Source organism: Hylobates moloch, unplaced genomic scaffold (assembly GCF_009828535.3).
Source record: "Hylobates moloch isolate HMO894 unplaced genomic scaffold, HMol_V3 SCAFFOLD_23, whole genome shotgun sequence".
NCBI classification, from domain to species: Eukaryota; Metazoa; Chordata; class Mammalia; order Primates; family Hylobatidae; genus Hylobates; species Hylobates moloch.
Window position 1 is genome coordinate 4,986,380 of NW_026652298.1, and position 17,815 is coordinate 5,004,194.

Here is a 17,815-nt window from a genome sequence, read left to right on the forward strand (position 1 = left end):
GAGATCGTGTCTCCAAAAAAAAAAAAAAAAAAAAGACAAACAAAAAAAAAACTCAGTATGTGCTCTCTATAGAAGAAGTACTTTAAATAAAAAGATAAATTGAAAGTAAAACAAGAGAAAAAGATGTATCACACATACAATATGCATAAGAAAGCAGAGCTAACTATATTAATACCAGGCAAAATAAACTTCAATACAAAGATATTACTATAGACTTCATAATAAGAGTCAATACCTTAAAATATATATAACATTTATAAATAAATGTGTGCCTAATAATAGACTTTATTACAATACATGAAGTAAAAATTTATAGAACAAAAGAAAGAGACAATTCCACAGTTATAGTTGGGGATCTTAGTAGTATTTGATAAGACAAAAAAAGTAGTAAGAATATAGAAAATTTGGACAATAATATCAACCAGCTTAGTCTAATTGACGTTTAAAGATGACTATACCTTGGGCCTGGATGTGGTGGCTCACCCATGTAATCCCAATATTTTGGGAGGCCACGGTGGAAGAATTGCTTGAAGCTAGAAATTCAATACCAGCCTGGACGATAAAGTGAGACCCTGACTCTATGAAAAAATTTAAAAATAAAAAAATTAATTGGGTATGGTGGTGGTGGTGGTGGTGGTGGTGGTGGTGGTGGTGGTGGTGGTGTATGCCTGTAGTCCCAGCTACTCAAGAGGTTGAGCTGGGAGGATCACTTGAGCCCAGAGGTTTGAGGTTATCGTGAGCTATGATTACACCACTGCACTCCAGCCTGGATGACAGAGTGAGACCCTGTTTCTAAAAAACAAAACAAAACACAAAAGGCAGAAAAAGAACGGAAGACCAAAGTGGAAACAAAGAAGAAGGGCAACAAATAGAAAATAGTAACAATTACAGTAGCTATTAATCCAACCACATTGATAATCATTTTAAATGTCAGTGGTCTAAATACACTAACTAAAATATAGATTGTCAGAGTGCATCAAAAAACAAGACCTAACTATATGTTGTCTACATAAACCTACTTTAAATATAAAGACATATATAGATTAAAAGGGGATGGAGAAAGATATACCATGCTACCACAATCAAAAGGGAGAGTATAGTCAACCAATATTTGACAAGGATGCCAAAAATACTCAATGGAAAAGAATAGCCTCTTCAAAAACTAGTGCTGGGAAAACTGAATATCCACATGCAAAAGAATGAAATCAGACTCTTACCTTATACCACTCATAAAAATTAACTCAAAATGGATTATAGAGTTAAATGTAAGACCTGAAAGTCTAAACCCGGGAGGCGGAGCTTGCAGTGAGCCGAGATCCCGCCACCGCACTCCAGCCTGGGCGACAGAGCAAGACTCCATCTCAAAAAAAAAAAAAAAAAAAATTTGGAAAATCTCCTTGATGTTGGTCTTGGCAATGACTTTTTGGATATAACACCAAAAGCACAGGCAACAAAAGCAAAAATAAATAAGCAGGGACTAAAAAGCTTCTGCACAGCAAAGGAAGCAATCAACAAAATGAAAAGGCAACCTATGGAAATGGGAGAAAATCTTTGCAAACCATATATCTGATAAGGGATTAATATCCAAAATATATAAAGAACTCATACAACTCAATAACAAAAACACAAATAATCTGATTTTAAAGTGGGCAAGGGATCTAAAAGGACATTTCTCCTTTTCCTGGCCAACAGGCACAGGAAAAGACGCTCAACATCACTAATCACCAGGGAAATGCAAATCAAAACCAGTGAGATATCATCAAAAAGAGAAAAGATAACAAATGTTGGTGAGGATGTAGAGAAAAGGGAACCCTTGTACACTGCTGGTGGCAATGTAAATTGGTACAGGAATTGTGGAAAACAGTGTGGAGGGGTCCTCAAAAAATTAAAAATAGGCCAGATACAGTGGCTCATGCTTGTAATCCCAGCACTTTGGGAGGCCGAGGCGGGCGGATCAGGAGGTCAGGAGATCGAGACCATCCTGGCTAACACGGTGAAACCCCGTCTCTACTAAAAATACAAAAAGTTAGCCGGGCATGGTGGTGAGCGCCTGTAGTCTCAGCTACTTGGGAGGCTGAGGCAGGAGAATGGCGTGAACCCGGGAGACGGAGGTTGCAGTGAGCCGAGATCGCACCACTGCATTACAGCCCTGGCAACAGACTGGGACTCCATCTCAAAAAAGAAAAATTAAAAATAGAACTACATGTGATTCAGCAACCCCTTTTCTGGATATATAATCTAAAGGAAAAGAAATCAGTAGCTTGGGCCAGGTGTGGTGGCTCACACTTGTAATCCCAGCACTTTGAGAGGCCAAGGGCGGGTGGGGGCAGGTGGATCACAAGGTCAGGAGCTCAAGACCAGCCTGGCCAACACAGTGAAACCCCAATTCTACTAAAAATACAAAAATTAGCTGGGCGTGGTGGTGGGCACCTGTAATCCCAGCTACTCGGGAAGCTGAGGCCGGAGAATTGCTGGAACCTGGGAGGCAGAGGTTGCAGTGAGCCAAGATTGCGCCACTGCACTCCAGCCTGGATGACAGAGCTAGACTTTGTCAGAAAGAAAGAAAGAGAGAGAGAGAGGGAGGGAGGGAGGGAGGAAGGGGGAAAGAAAGAAAGAAAAAAGAAGAAATCAGTAGCTTGAGAGGATATCTGCACTCCCACGTTCATTGCAACATTATTCACAATACCCAAGGCATGGAAACTACATAAGTGTTCATGGACAAATGAATGGATAAAGAAATGGTGGTGCATATGTACAGTGGAATATTATTCAGCTATAAAAAAGAACATCCTGCCATTTGTGACAACATGGATAAACCTAGAGAACATTATGCTAAGAAATAAGCCAAACAGAAAGACAAATACTGCATGATCTCACTTATATATGGAATCTTTCTTTTTCTTTTTTTACTTTTTTTTAAATTTTATTTTATTATTATTATACTTTAAGTTTCAGGGTACATGTGCACAATGTGCAGGTTTGTTACATATGTATCCATGTGCCATGTTGGTGTGCTGCACCCATTAACTCGTCATTTAGCATTAGGTATATCTCCTAATGCTGTCCCTCCCCCCTCCCCCTACCCCACAACAGTCCCCAGAGTGTAATGTTCCCCTTCCTGTGTCCATGTGTTCTCATTGTTCAATTCCCATCTATGAGTGAGAACATGTGGTGTTTGGTTTTTGTCCTTGTGATGGTTTACTGAGAATGATGATTTCCAGTTTCATCCATGTCCCTACAAAGGACATGAACTCATCATTTTTTATGGCTTCATAGTATTCCATGGTGTATATGTGCCACATTTTCTTAATCCAGTCTATCATTGTTGGACATCTGGGTTGGTTCCAAGTCTTTGCTATTATGAATAGTGCCGCAATAAACATACGTGTGCATGTGTCTTTATAGCAGCATGATTTATAGTCCTTTGGGTATATAACCAGTAATGGGATGGCTGGGTCAAATGGTATTTCTAGTTCTAGATCCCTGAGGAATCGCCACACTGACTTCCACAATGGTTGAACTAGTTTACAGTCCCACCAACAGTGTAAAAGTGTTCCTATTTCTCCACATCCTCTCCAGCACCTGTTGTTTTCTGACTTTTTAATGATGGCCATTCTAACTGGTGTGAGAAGGTATCTCATTGTGGTTTTGATTTGCATTTCTCGGATGGCCAGTGATGATGAGCGTTTTTTCATGTGTTTTTTGGCTGCATAAATGTCTTCTTTTGAGAAGTGTCTGTTCATGTCCTTTGCTCACTTTTTGATGGGGTTGTTTGTTTTTTTCTTGTAAATTTGTTTGAGTTCATTGCAGATTCTGGATATTAGCCCTTTGTCAGATGAGTAGGTTGCAAAAATTTTCTCCCATTCTGTAGGTTGCCTGTTCACTCTGATGGTAGTTTCTTTTGCTGTGCAGAAGCTCTTTAGTTTAATTAGATCCCATTTGTCAATTTTGGCTTTTGTTGCCATTGCTTTTGGTGTTTTAGACATGAAGTCCTTGCCCATGCCTCTGTCTTGAATGGTAATGCCTAGGTTTTCTTCTAGGGTTTTTATGGTTTTAGGTCTAACATTTAAGTCTTTAATCCATCTTGAATTAATTTTTGTATAAGGTGTAAGGAAGGGATCCAGTTTCAGCTTTCTACATATGGCTAGCCAGTTTTCCCAGCACCATTTATTAAATAGGGAATCCTTTCCCCATTGCTTGTTTTTGTCAGGTTTGTCAAAGATCAGATAGTTGTAGATATGCGGCATCATTTCTGAGGGCTCTGTTCTGTTCCATTGATCTATATCTCTGTTTTGGTACCAGTACCATGCTGTTTTGCTTACTGTAGCCTTGTAGTATAGTTTGAAGTCAGGTAGTGTGATGCCTCCAGCTTTGTTCTTTTGGCTTAGGATTGACTTGGTGATGCGGGCTCTTTTTTGGTTCCATATGAACTTTAAAGTAGTTTTTTCCAATTCTGTGAAGAAAGTCATTGGTAGCTTGATGGGGATGGCATTGAATCTATAAATTACCTTGGGCAGTATGGCATCTTTAAAAGTTGAACAAATTAGGGAACAGGAAACAAAATTGTCTTTGTTTGCAGGTGATATGAGTATCTGTGTAGAAAATCTGAAAGAATTGACCAAAAAAAAACCGTCTTGCAACTAATAAACAATTATAGCAAGGCTGCATGATACAAGGTTAATATTCAAAAGTTAATTGCTTTCTAATGTACTAGCAATGAACAAGGTGCAATAAACAAGTGGAATTTGAAATTAATAACACAATATCATTATTTTAGCACCCAAAATACGTACAAGATCTTCAAGATGACGACTACAATACTCGGATGAAAGAAATCAATAAAGAACTAAATAAACAGAGAGATATCCTATGTTTAAAGTTAGGAAGACTCAATATTTCCAAGATGTCAGTTCTTCCCAAGTACTGAGAAGATTCGACTATTAATATATAGATTCAATGCAATTTCAATCAAAATGTCAACAGTTATTTTGTAGATATCAACATACTAATTATAAAGTTTATAAGGATACAAAAGATGCACAACAGACAACACAATATTGAAGAAGATAAAGTTGGAGGACCAGCACTCCCCATATTCAAAACTTCCTGTAATATTACAGTAATCAACACAATGTGGGCTGGGTGTGGTGGCTCATGCCGGTAATCCTAACACTCTGGAAGGCCAAGGCTGGAGGATTGCCTGAGCCCAGGAGTTCAAGACCAGCCTGGGAAACAAAGCAAGAACCATCTCTACAAAAAAATTTAGCTGAGTGCAGTGGACTGCACTTGTAGTCCCAGCTATTCAGGAGGTTAAAGTAAGAGGATCCTTTGAGCCCAGGAGTTTGAGATTACAGTGAGCTCTGGTTACACCGCTGCACTCCAGCCTGGGTGGCAGTGAGATCCTGTCTCAAAAAATAAAAAATAAAAAAAGGCCCGACATGGTGGCTCATGCCCATAATCCCAGCACTTTGGGAGGCAGAGGTGTTGGATAGCTTGAGCCCAGGAGTTCAAGACCAGCCTGGGCAACATGGTGAAACCCCATCTCTACTAAAAATGCAAAAGTTAACCGGGCGTGGTGGCACGCATGCCTGTAATCCCAGCTACTAGAGAGGCTGAGGTGGGAGAATTGCTTGAACCCAGAAGGTGGAGGTTACAGTGAGCCAAGATCACGCCCCTGCACTCTAGCCTGGGTGACAGAGTGAGGCTCCATCTCAAAAAAAAAAAAAAGACATTGGAGGTATTGATTAAAAAAATAGATTAATAGATCAATGGAACAGAATAGAGAACCTAAAAATAGATCCACACAAATATAGTCAACTGACCTTTGACAAAGGAGCAAAGGCAACACAATGGAGAAAAGATAGTCTTTTCAACCAATGGTGCTGGCACAACTACACATCTATGCAAAAAAAGTAATCTAGACACAGACTGTATATGCTTTACAAAATCAATTCAAAATGGATCATAACTCTAAAGTAAAATGCAAAACTGTAAAACACCTGGAAGATAGCATGGGAGAAAATCTAAATGATATTGAGTTTGGCAATGATGTCTTAGATACAATACCAAAGGGATGGTCCATGAAAGAAAGAAATGGTAGGCTAAACTTCATTAAAATTAAAATCTCTGCCAGGTGCAGTGGCTCATGCCTGTAATCCCAATAGTTTGGGAGGCCAAGGCAGGTGCATCACTGAAGTCAGGAGTTTGAGACCAACCTGGCCAAAATGGTGAAGCTCTGTCTCTACTAAAAATACAAAAAATAGGTAAGCAACTGTAATCCCAGCTATTTGGGAGGCTGAGGCAGGAGAATCACTTGAACCTGGGAGGCAGAGGTTGCAGTGAGCCAAGACTGTGCCATTGCATTCCAGCCTGGGCAACAGAGTGAGACTCTGTCTCAAAAAAAAAAATTAAAATTAAAATTTCTGCTCTATTAAAGACACTGTCTATAGAATAAAAATACAAGTCACAGATTTGGAGAAAATGTTTACAAAGGACATATCTGATAAAGAATTGTTATCCAAAATATAGGTAGAACTCTTAAAACTGAACAATAAGAAACCCCAATTTAAAAATTAGCAGAAGACTTTAACAGACATCTCAGCAAAAAAAACACAGATGGCAAATAAGCATACAAAAAGATGCTCCACCTCATATGTCATCAGGGAAACACAAATTGAAACAATAATGTGATACAACTACACACCTAGTAGATTGGCTAAAATCCAGGACACTGACAATACCAAATGCTGGAGAGGATGTGGAGCAACAGGAACAACAGGAGCACTCATCCATTGCTAGTACGAATGCAAAATTGTAGAGTCATTGTGGAAGACAGCTTGGCACTTTCTTACAAAACTGAATATACTCTTATCATACAATCCAGCAATCACATTCCTTGGTTTTATTCAAAACAATTGAACACTTATGTCCACACAAAAGCATGCACACAGATGTTTATATCAGGTTTATTCGAAATCAAAATTGCCACACTTGGAAGCAACCAAGATATCCTTCATTTGGTGAATCGATAAACAAACTGTGGTACATCTTAATGGGATAATGGGATATTATTCAGCACTAAGGAAATGAGCTATCAAGTCATGAAAAGACATGGAGGAAACATAAATGCATATTACTAAATGAAAGAAATAGGCCAGGTGTGGTGGTTCACGCCTATAATCCCAGCACTTTGGGAGGCCCAGGCAGACAGATCATAAGGTCAAGAGATCGAGACCATCCTGGCCAACATGGTGAAACCCCATCTCTCCTAAAAATACAAATTAGCCAGGCTTGGTGGCAGGCACCTGTAATCCCAGCTACTTGGGAGGCTGAGGCAGAAGAATCACTTGAACCCAGAAGGCGGAGGTTGCAGTGAGCCAAGATCGCGCCATTGCCCTCCAGCCTGGGGAACAAGAGCGAGACTTCGTCTCAAAAAAAAAAAAAAGAAGAAGAAGAAGAAGAAGTCTGAAAATGCTATATACACTGCATGATTTCAAGTACCTGACATTCTGGAAAGGGCACAATTATGTAAAAGGTGAAAGAAAGAAAGAAAGAAAGAAAGAAAGAAAGAAAGAAAGAAAGAAAGAAAGAAAGAAAGAAAGAAAGAAAGAAAGAAAAGAAAGAGAGAGAGAGAGAGAGAAAGAAAGAAAGAAAGAAAGAAAGAAAAGAAGAAGGAGAAGAAGAAGAAGAAGGAGAAGAAGAAGAAGAAGAAGAAGAAGAAGAAGAAGAAGAAGAAGAAGAAGAAGAAGAAGAAGAAGAAGAAGAAGAAGAAGAAGAAGAAGAAGGAGAAGAAGAAGACTGAAGAGGCTGTATACACTGCATGATTTCAACTACCTGACATTCTGGAAACGGCAAAATTATGTAGAAAGTAGAAAGATCAGTGATTACTAGCGGTTAGGGGAGAAAGAAGGCTGGATAAGTGGAGCACAGAAGATTTTTGGGACAGTGAAAATATTCTGTATGATACTATAATGGTGGGTACATGTCATAATACGTTTGTCCAAACCAATCAAATGTTCACCACCAAAAGTAAACTCTAACGTAAACTAAGGACTTCAGGTGATAATGATGTGTCTGTAGGTTCATCAGCTGTAATAAGCGTACCACTCTGGTGAGGAATGTTGATAATGGGGGAGGCTATACATGTGTGGGGTCAGGGAATATATGAGAAAACTTTATACCTTCCACTCAATTTTATTGTGAACCTAAAATGACTCAAACGTAAAGTCTACTCTTCAAATCACAAAATATCTCCAAGCAAAAAGGAATTTGGAAAAAAGCTATAGAAACAATATAGTTAATAACATTATATGGGGGTTCTTTCCTCTCAGAGACCCCTCTCTCTATAGAGAGAGCTGTTTCTCATTCTCTTCTCTTCTGTCTGTGAAACCTCCACTCCTAAACTCCCTGTGTGTGTCCGTGTCCTAAATTTTCCTGGCGCGAGATGACAAACCCCAAGGTATACATCCCAGACAACGTAGCCCCTTCATATTGGGCCCTTGTCCGGGATACCAACGTACAACATTCATCCAAACGGTGAGTAGAGCAGCGGACTCCAACTCTGTCATTTCATTTTAAGGTTCTCGGCCTCCATTTCAGAACCAAATCAAACCAAATACTGGGCCCCCTTCAGCCATTTAAAAACGATTAGCATGGCTGCCAGCCTTGCAAGACTTGGGGGACAGGATTGCTGGGGAGAACATGGAGAATCCCCAGAACGCACGGCTTGCAGGGAGTATTGGCCGTGTTTGAAATAGCTTCCTTTCACGGAGGACTTAGCCGTCATGTGGGGCTGGAAGTAGTCCTGAGGCAACTGAGGATTTCCTGCGGGGGCTACACCGTGGCGTTATCCAAAGGCTTCTGGACTGACCTCAGCCTCTGACCGCCCAATGGCATGTCGGCAACAGGATCTCCAACTTTTCTATCGTAATTTCCTCCTTTACTGTCCGTGATCTTCGAATAAAATCCAGTGCATCCACTGCCAGCCGGTCCTTTCCGCTGCGAGACCCCTCTATACGGAGAGAGCTGTTTCTCTTTCTCTTCTAAAGATCTCCCTTCTCTTTTTACTAGGAAAAAGAAGAGGGGCTGTATGCTCCTTAGTTGTGGGAGTCCTTTTGCCCTATACCCTTCCCCACCTGACAAAATGACTGTTCCTTTGCATGGAGAGTTTCAGTTGCTTCTCTTGTACACATGCAGCTCTTCCAGGTTCAGGGCTCACTTCCCTGATGGTCGCTCACCACCTGGAATGCTCCTCCATAGCCCCCACCCTGAATGATGCTTACCTGCAAAGTTTTCATCATGTTTTCAAGTTTTGGATCATCTCCCACAATTTTGACATTAAAATGACTACGAGTCACTAAACCTCAGTTCCAAGTCAGAGTTTTCCCAGGAAAGGGAATTACTAATTGGTTTATCTTGCATCAAGAATCTCCTGCATCCAAAAATCAATGTAATATAATGATAGCATAAAGGAGAAAAGCAACATGATTATCTCAATAGATGCAAAAAAGTTGGCAAGATCCAACACCCTTTCATGTTTAAAAACACTTAATAAACCAGGAAAAAAAGGAAACTTCTTTAACCTGATAAAGGGTATCCATGAAAAACCCAGAGCAAACATTACGCTTGATGGTGAAAGGCTGAATGTTTCCCTCCAAGATAAGAAAAAAGACAAGGATGCCTGCTCACCCCATTGCTACTCAACATTGTACTGTAGGTATGCACATGGGCAATAAGGCAAAGAGAAGAAAGAAAAAGAAGGAAGAGGAGGTGGGGAAGAGGAGGAGAAGGAAAACAAGGAAAAGAAAAAGAAGGAGGCAGAGGAAGAAGAAGAAAGGAGAAAGAGAAGAAGGAGCAGCAGCAGCTATTTAGATTGGAAAGGAAGAAGTAAAACTATTTTGTATACAAAAAATCCTAAGGAATTCATTTAAAAGACTACAAGAATTAATGTACTAATTTAACAAGGTTGAAGGGTACAAGATCAATATACAAAAATCAGTTGTATTTCTATGCATTAACAATGAACAATCTGAAAATGAAACTAAGAAAACCATTCCACTTACAATAGCATCAAGAAAAATAAAATGCCTAGATATAAATTTAACAAAAGAAGTGTAAGACTTCTACACTGAAAACTACAAAACATTATTGAAAGAAATTAAAGAAAATCTAAATAAAGAGAAAGATATACCAAATTCATGTATCACAGGACTTAATATTGTTAAGAAGGCAATATTGCCTACATTGATCTACAGTGTCAATGCAACTCCTACCAAAACCACAGGTGGCTTTTTTTGCAGAAAATGATGTGTTAATCCTAAAATGTATGTGGTACTATGAGGGACCCAAAATTGCTGAATCAATCTTGAAAAAAAGACCAAAGTTGGAGAATTCACACTTCCTAATTTCAAATTTTACTATAAATCTGCAATAATCAAGACAACATAGTACTACTTTAGGAATGGATACACAGATCAATTGAGCAGAATTGAAAGCTCAAAAATAAACTCTTACATTTATGTTCAATTGATTTTCAAAATGGGTGTCAAGACAATATGTGGAAAGAATAGTCTTTCCAACAAACCATCCAATGCAAAAAGATAAAGTCAGACATCCCATACCATAAACAAAAATTAATTCAAAGTGTATCATAGGCCGGGTGCAGTAGCTCATGCCTGTAATCTCAGCACTTTGGGAGGCCAAGGCGGGTGGATTACTTGAGGTCAAGAGTTTGAGACCAGCCTTGCCAACATGGTGAAACCCCGTCTCTACTAAAAATACAAAAATTAGCCGAGCATGGTGGCAGGCGCCTATAATCCCAGCTACTTGGGAGGCTGAGGCAGGAGAATCACTTGAACCTGGGAGAAAGAGGTTGCAGTGAGCCGAGATTATGCCACTGCACTCCAGCCTGGGCGACAGAGTGAGACTCTGTCTCAAAAAAAAAAAAAAACATAGACCTAAATTAACTAATAAAACCATAACATTCTTAAATGAAAGCATAAGAATAAATATTTATGACTTTGAGTGAGGCAATAATTTCTTAGTTATGAGATGAAAGGCACAATTAACAAAATAATTATGTTGGACTACATCAATATAAAAACATTTTGCTGTAAATGATACCTTCAAGAAAGTGAAGAGCAAACCACAGAAAGGCAGAAAGAACACTTAATTCAACAATGAAAAAAAGACAAAAGAAAAAAGAAAAAAACTAAAAACAAAAGAGAAAAAAGGAAAAAAGAAATAAAAGAAATTTAAAAAACGATTAAAAACAAAAAAACAATTCAACAATGAAAAGACAAACTAATTTCTATATGGGCAAAGGATTTGAAAAGACATTTCTCCAAATAAGTTATACAAATGACCAATAAGCACATGAAAAAATGTTCAAAATCATTAGCCATTAGGGAAATGGAAATGAAAACCACAATAAGATACCACTTCACACTCACTAGCATGGCTATAATAAAAAAGACAGACAATAACAAGTGTTGTCAAGGATCTGGAGAAATTGAAGCCCTCATACACTGCTGGTGAGAATATAAAATGGTGCAGCTGCTTTAAAAAATAGTTTGGCAGTTCCTTAAAATGTTAAACATAGAGTTACTATATGATCTAGATATTCCACTCCAAGGTATATAGGAGAGGTATTTTGTTTCCAAGAGAAAAAATATATGTCTAAATCCTTAACCAGGGGAGAATACATATATATTATTGTTGTTTTATATATATAGATATATGCACACACACACACAGACAAAAAAAGCTTATACTAAATGTTCATAGCAGTATTATTCACAATAGTCAAAAAGTGGAAACAACTCAAACATCCATAAACTGATGAATTGGTAAATACCATATGGAACGTCCATAGATGAAATATTATTTGGCAATAAAAAGGAATAATGTACTGAAGCATGTTATAACATGAATGAAGCTTGAAAACTTCATGGCAAGTGAAAGAAGCCAGTTACAAAAGATCACGTATTATATGAGCTCATTTATATAAAATGTCTGGAATAGGCAAATCAATAGAGAAATAAAATAAATTAGTGGTTGCCTGGGGCTACAGGATGGGGAAGGAGAATGAGAAGTGATTGCTAATGGGTACACAAATTTTCTTTCTTTCTTTCTTTCTTTCTTTCTTTCTTTCTTTCTTTCTTTTTTCTTTCTTTCTTTCTTTCTTTCTTTCTTTCTTTCTTTCTTTCTTTCTTTCTTTCTCTCTCTGTCTCTCTCTTTCTTTCATTTTTATTTTATTTTTTTTGTCTTACTCTGTCACCAGGCTGGAGTACAGTGGCACGATCATAACTCCCTGTAACCACAAACTCCTGGGCTCAAGTGATCCTCCCACTTCAGCCTCTCGAATAGCTAGGACTACATGTGGATAATTTATTTTTCATTTTTGTAGAAATGGGGTTTCACTATGTTGCCCAGGCTGGTCTTGAACTCCTGGCCTCAAGTGATCCTCCTGCCTCAGCCTCCCAGAGCACTGGGATTATATGCTCACTCCATCCCAACCAGCCCAGGTTTTCTTTTAGGGAGGACAAAAAATTATAAAATTAGATTGTGGATATGGTTGCAAAGCCCTGTGCAAATACTAGAAATCCTTAGGGAGAAAAAAATTGGATTTTACACTTTAAATTGATAAATTATATAGTGTGTGAATCACTTCTCAATAAATCTGTTTTAAAAAGTAATCTCCTGGCTCAATCAGCTATTGGTGGTGATGGGGACGATGGGGAGGTGGTAAGAGGAAGCGGGGTGACAAGTCCAAACCAAACAAACCCAACCCAGAAATGGGGGAGTCATTATAAGTTTGGAAGCAACCCCAAGAAGTATCTTCTACATTGGGAACTTTCATTTTAAAGAAATAAATGCAATATAAATCTTGAAACCTTAGGAGCTAGGCATGACCTTATGCAAGTGCACACCCACAGAATATGGTATTCATCTGTATTTGCTTTAAACCATGGCATGGCTTAGAAATAATTGAATTTTCCACATTCTGTAACTAAATGCAATTTCTAATTATTACTTGACTGCCCATATAAATCCTAAGTAAATCTGTGGAGTTTCTTTTCCCAGTACAATACAAATAAATGTAAATAACTGTCATGTCTGATTTACCTAGTATTTTGTTAACCAGCTAAAAGTAAATATTGAAAATAGCTGTTTGCTATGCAAGTTTGAACAGGTGTTTTCCTAAGGAAGGTTATACATCTTTAAATTTAGGAATGATTGAATCAAAGCAAATTACTACCCTGTCTAACCATGCTAATTTTCTTACATTCAATAGTACTCAGTTTAAGTGTTTTGTTTCATGTAAATTTTTATTACAAATGGTTTCAGAATTATTTTGGATGTAAGTGGCAATAAAATGTAAACAACTAGATGAAAATAACATACATTGCCTTGATAAATAAATGAGTGAATCCAAGTTCACTCCAGACAAGAATGAGGCACTGGATGAAAATGGCATTCCTTAATATGAGACAGGAGTTTTCAAAGCAAGATCTGTTAGGTAGTTAAGAGGGCAATAAAAAAAAATAGTTAAACAAATGAGTCAGAAAAAAATGTAAATCTTTTAAATAACATTTTTTAATAGGCTGGTGGTGACATTATAAGAATGCATTTCAGGCTGGGCGTGGTGGCTCATACCTGTAATCCCAGCATTTTGGGAGGCTGAGGCGGGTGGATCACTTGAGGTCAGCAGTTTGAGACCAGCCTGGCCTATGCAGTGAAAACCCATCTCTACTAAAAATACAAAAATTAGCCCGGTGTGGTGGCAGGTGCCTGTAATCCCAGCTACTAGGGAGGCTGAGGCAGGAGAATCGCTTGAACCTGGGAGGCGGAGGTTGCAGTGAGCCAAGATCTCACCATTGCACTCCAGCCTGGGCAACAGAGCAAGACTCCATCTCAAAAAAAAAAAAAAAAAAAAGAATGCATTTATAGACTGGGCACTGTGGTTCATGCTTGTAATCCCAGGACTTTGGGAGGCCAAGGCAGGTGGATCACTTGAGATCAGGAGTTTGAGACCAGCCTGACCAACATGGTGAAACCCGGTCTCCACTTAAAAAAAAAAAAAAAAAAAGAACGCATTTCTAGGCTTGGTCAGAATTCAAGACATTGAGACGTGCATAAAATACTCTCTTCTCAGCTCAGTGCACCTTTTCCAAAGGTAAAGTTTTGCACAGCATCAAGACCAAGATGCCTCCAGGACTCTGGCGTCTTTTCTTCCATAATACAGTCTGAGGTACCTTGAGGCAAGGAATTCCACAGGGAAGTGAAAACTGGATTTACTTCCTTGTTTCTGGGTTTTCTCCTCACAATTGCCTAAGAGTGTTAAACTGTTGTAAATGTCTTCTAGCACTTATAAATAAAGCTGCTCTTTGGATTTCCTCCATCTGACAAATAAAGCTCCGGAATAGAGCTGTGGGCAAGGACACCACTATTGCTCTCCAGCTAACCCATGTCCATACCTTTGACATTAGACTCATACCTATATTTTTAGTTTTGAGCAATTTTCTCCACTTGGAGGCAAAGGGGAGATATAGCACAAGGAAAAAGGAAGTCAGATTCCAGGCCTGAGTAAGATTTGACACACCGCTGCTGGCTTCAGAATACAGAGGCCCACGTGCAAAGACCAGAATGATGTCTCTGGGAGAAAAGACAGGCCCTAGGCTTACAACAAGCAAGGAGATAGAGACCTCAGTACTGCAACAGCAGGGAACAGGATTCTACCAACCAATGAATGAGCTTGGAAATGGAGTCTTCCCAGAGCCTCCCAGTAAGAGCTCAGCCACATCTTGATTTCCAAGAAACCCAGAGCAGAGAAACCAGCTGAGCCAACCTAGGCTTCTGACTTACAAAGCTGAGGTAATAAATTTGTGTTATTTCATACCAAAAAGTTTATGATAATTTGTTACAGCAGTCCTACAAAGCTGATCCAAACAGATAACATGTATTGAGTACCAGATAATTAAAGAAAATACACCAAAATATTAACAGTAGTATCTTCAGATAGTTAAAAAATATATAATAGTTAAAAAATATATAATAGTTAAAAAACATTGTTAGTTTGTTAGACTTTTCTGTTTGTCTGAATTATTTTTACAATGAGCATATATTGCTTACATAAAATTTGTATTTCCATTTTTAAAATTAAAAGGTCAAAATGACAATGTATCAAGGAGAATGTAATTAGGGTGCCCACCATTTCCTACATCTCATTCCCAGGAGCTCCCACATTCAAACACTCTCATTACGTACACAGGCCTCTGACTCCAGGCTGCAGTACGTGGCTGTGAGTTCTTCCTTCCCTCTTGGTCTCCCAGGTTGCCAAGGGAGGCCCTGAACCTACCCTGAACCTCTCTGAGGATTAAAGCCCACCTCACTCCCTGCTAGGGAGGCCAAGCTCTAAGGGAAGGCCTCTTGTCTTTCCCCTTCAGGCTTCCATACATATTGAGACCAACTAAACCTCTCTGGCAGACACTGTTAATCGAATAACACAAGAGTTTTTCCCAGTCCCATTTTATCTTGCCTGCCTTCTATGGTAATGGCAAAAAGAGTGAGATTGTAGATTCCCTGCCCGCCTTGCAGGTAGGGATAAATATGTAACTCATGAGACTCGAGTGAGAGTCCACCGGGAGCTTCCTGGGAAAATGTTTCTCTTTCCTAATAAAAGTGACAGAAGGCCAGGTGCGGTGGCTCACGCCTGTAATCCCAACACTTTGGGAGGCTGAGGCGGGTGGATCACGAGGTCAGGAGTTCGAGACCAGCCTGGCCAATTATGGTGAAACCCCGTCTCTACCAAAATACAAAAAATTAGCTGGGCGTGGTGGCATGCACCTGTAGTCCCAGCTACTCGGGAGGCTGAGGCAGGGGAATCGCTTGAACCCACGAGGCAGAGGTTGCTGTGAGCCGAGATCGTACCACTGCACTCCAGCCTGGTAACAGAGCAAGACTCTATCTCAAAAAAAAAAAAAAAAAAAAAAAAGGGACAGAAATAGTGCTCAAAGCTCCTTCCCCCTTCTTTCTTCCTACTTTGAATGCAGGCATGATGTCTGAAGGCACAGTACCAATCTTGTGATCATGAACCATTAAGCATGAGGATAAAGGGCTAACAGGGTGAGGGGATAAAGCAGAAAGGTGAAGGCTGGTTCACCGACAGCATCTTTAGCAGCTCAATCAAATGTTAGCAACTCGTGTCTCAGTTTACCATTAGGTGTGAAAAATAAGCCCTTATTGTTCTAAAATTCAAGCAAATGCAGTTGCCTCCATCCATACCTCAACTGTCTGGCACAGAATTTCAGAGTACTGGTGCTGATTTCTGTGAGATGCAGAGATGAACGAGGGAAAACAGGGGAGGTCAGAGGAGAAAGAAGTATTTGAGAAAACTTGTTTACGTGTGTTTTCCACAGGTAGATGCCTTCACATCTCTATTTTGTCATGTCCCATAAAGCTCTATGCTGAAGCTGAAACATCATCACTTATGACACAGATTTCAGCCCAAAGCCTGCACTTCAAGGAGGACACAATAAGATTAACAAGTTAGATTCAATCATATGGGCTACAGAATCCCCCAAATGATTCTTCTTACACTTTGCTCCAAATAGCTTTTAATTAACAATTATTTTACTGTCTTAGTTCTCATTTAGGTAAAACATCAGCACAAAAGTGTCATTAGTTATTACTGTAAATTAATTATTCAACCAAAAGTGGTAAGTGTACAGTATTCTTCTTCTTCTTCCTTTTTTTTCTTTTTTTTTTTTTTTTTTTGAGATGGAGTCTTACTCTGTCACCCAGGCTGGAGTACAGCGGTTTGATATCGGCTCACAGCAACCTCTGCCTCCCGGGTTCGAGCGATTCTCATGCCTCAGCCTCCCGAGTAGCTGAGATTAGGATTACAGGCACCCACCACGCCGAGCTACCCTAGCTAATTTTTATATTTTTAGTAGAGACAGCATTTCACCATGTTGGCCAGGCTGGTCTCAAACTCCTGACCTCAAGTGATCCGCCCTGCTTGGCTTCCCAAAGTGCTGGGATTACAGGCATGAGCCACCACGCCTGGCCTTATTCTTATCTATGACCTTTCAGTTAATGAGAAGAATTAGAACTAGATCCTAATCTCTTTGGCCGAATATAAAGGCTGGTTGGATTGAGCTTCCTGAACACATTCCATAAATAATGTTATTCAGACTCTTCACATGCATCTTTAATATCAATACTTTCATCATCATTGAAGCCCCTGTCAGAGTCACTTAACATCATTTTCAAAGCATACTACTGTCACTTTCAAGTGTTTGAAATATAGCCCTTTTTCAGATCACCTAAGGTCAGGAGTTCGAGACCTGCCTGGCCAACATGGTGAAACCCCCATATCTACTAAAAATACAAAAATCAGCCGGGCGTAGTAGCAAGCACCTATAATCACAGCTACTAGGGAGGCTGAGGCAGGAGAATCATTTGAACCCAGGAGGCAGAGGTTGCAGTGAGCCAAGAATCCGTCATTGTACTCCAGCCTGGGCGACAAGAGTAAAACTCTGTCTCAAAAAAAAAAAAGAAAAAAGAAAAGAAATAAAATATAGCCCTTTTTGGATCTGAATATGAGTTTATCATTAAAAACTTAATCCTAAATCACAAGAATCTTTGCAGAATATTATGTCAGTTGGTTTTTGCTTTAATCTTTTTTTGTTTGTTTTGAGATGGAGTCCTGCTCTGTCACCTAGGCTGGAGTTCAGTGGCGCAATCTTGGCTCACTGCAACCTCCGCCTTCCAGGTTCAAGTGATTCTCATGCCTCAGCCTCCCCAGCAGCTG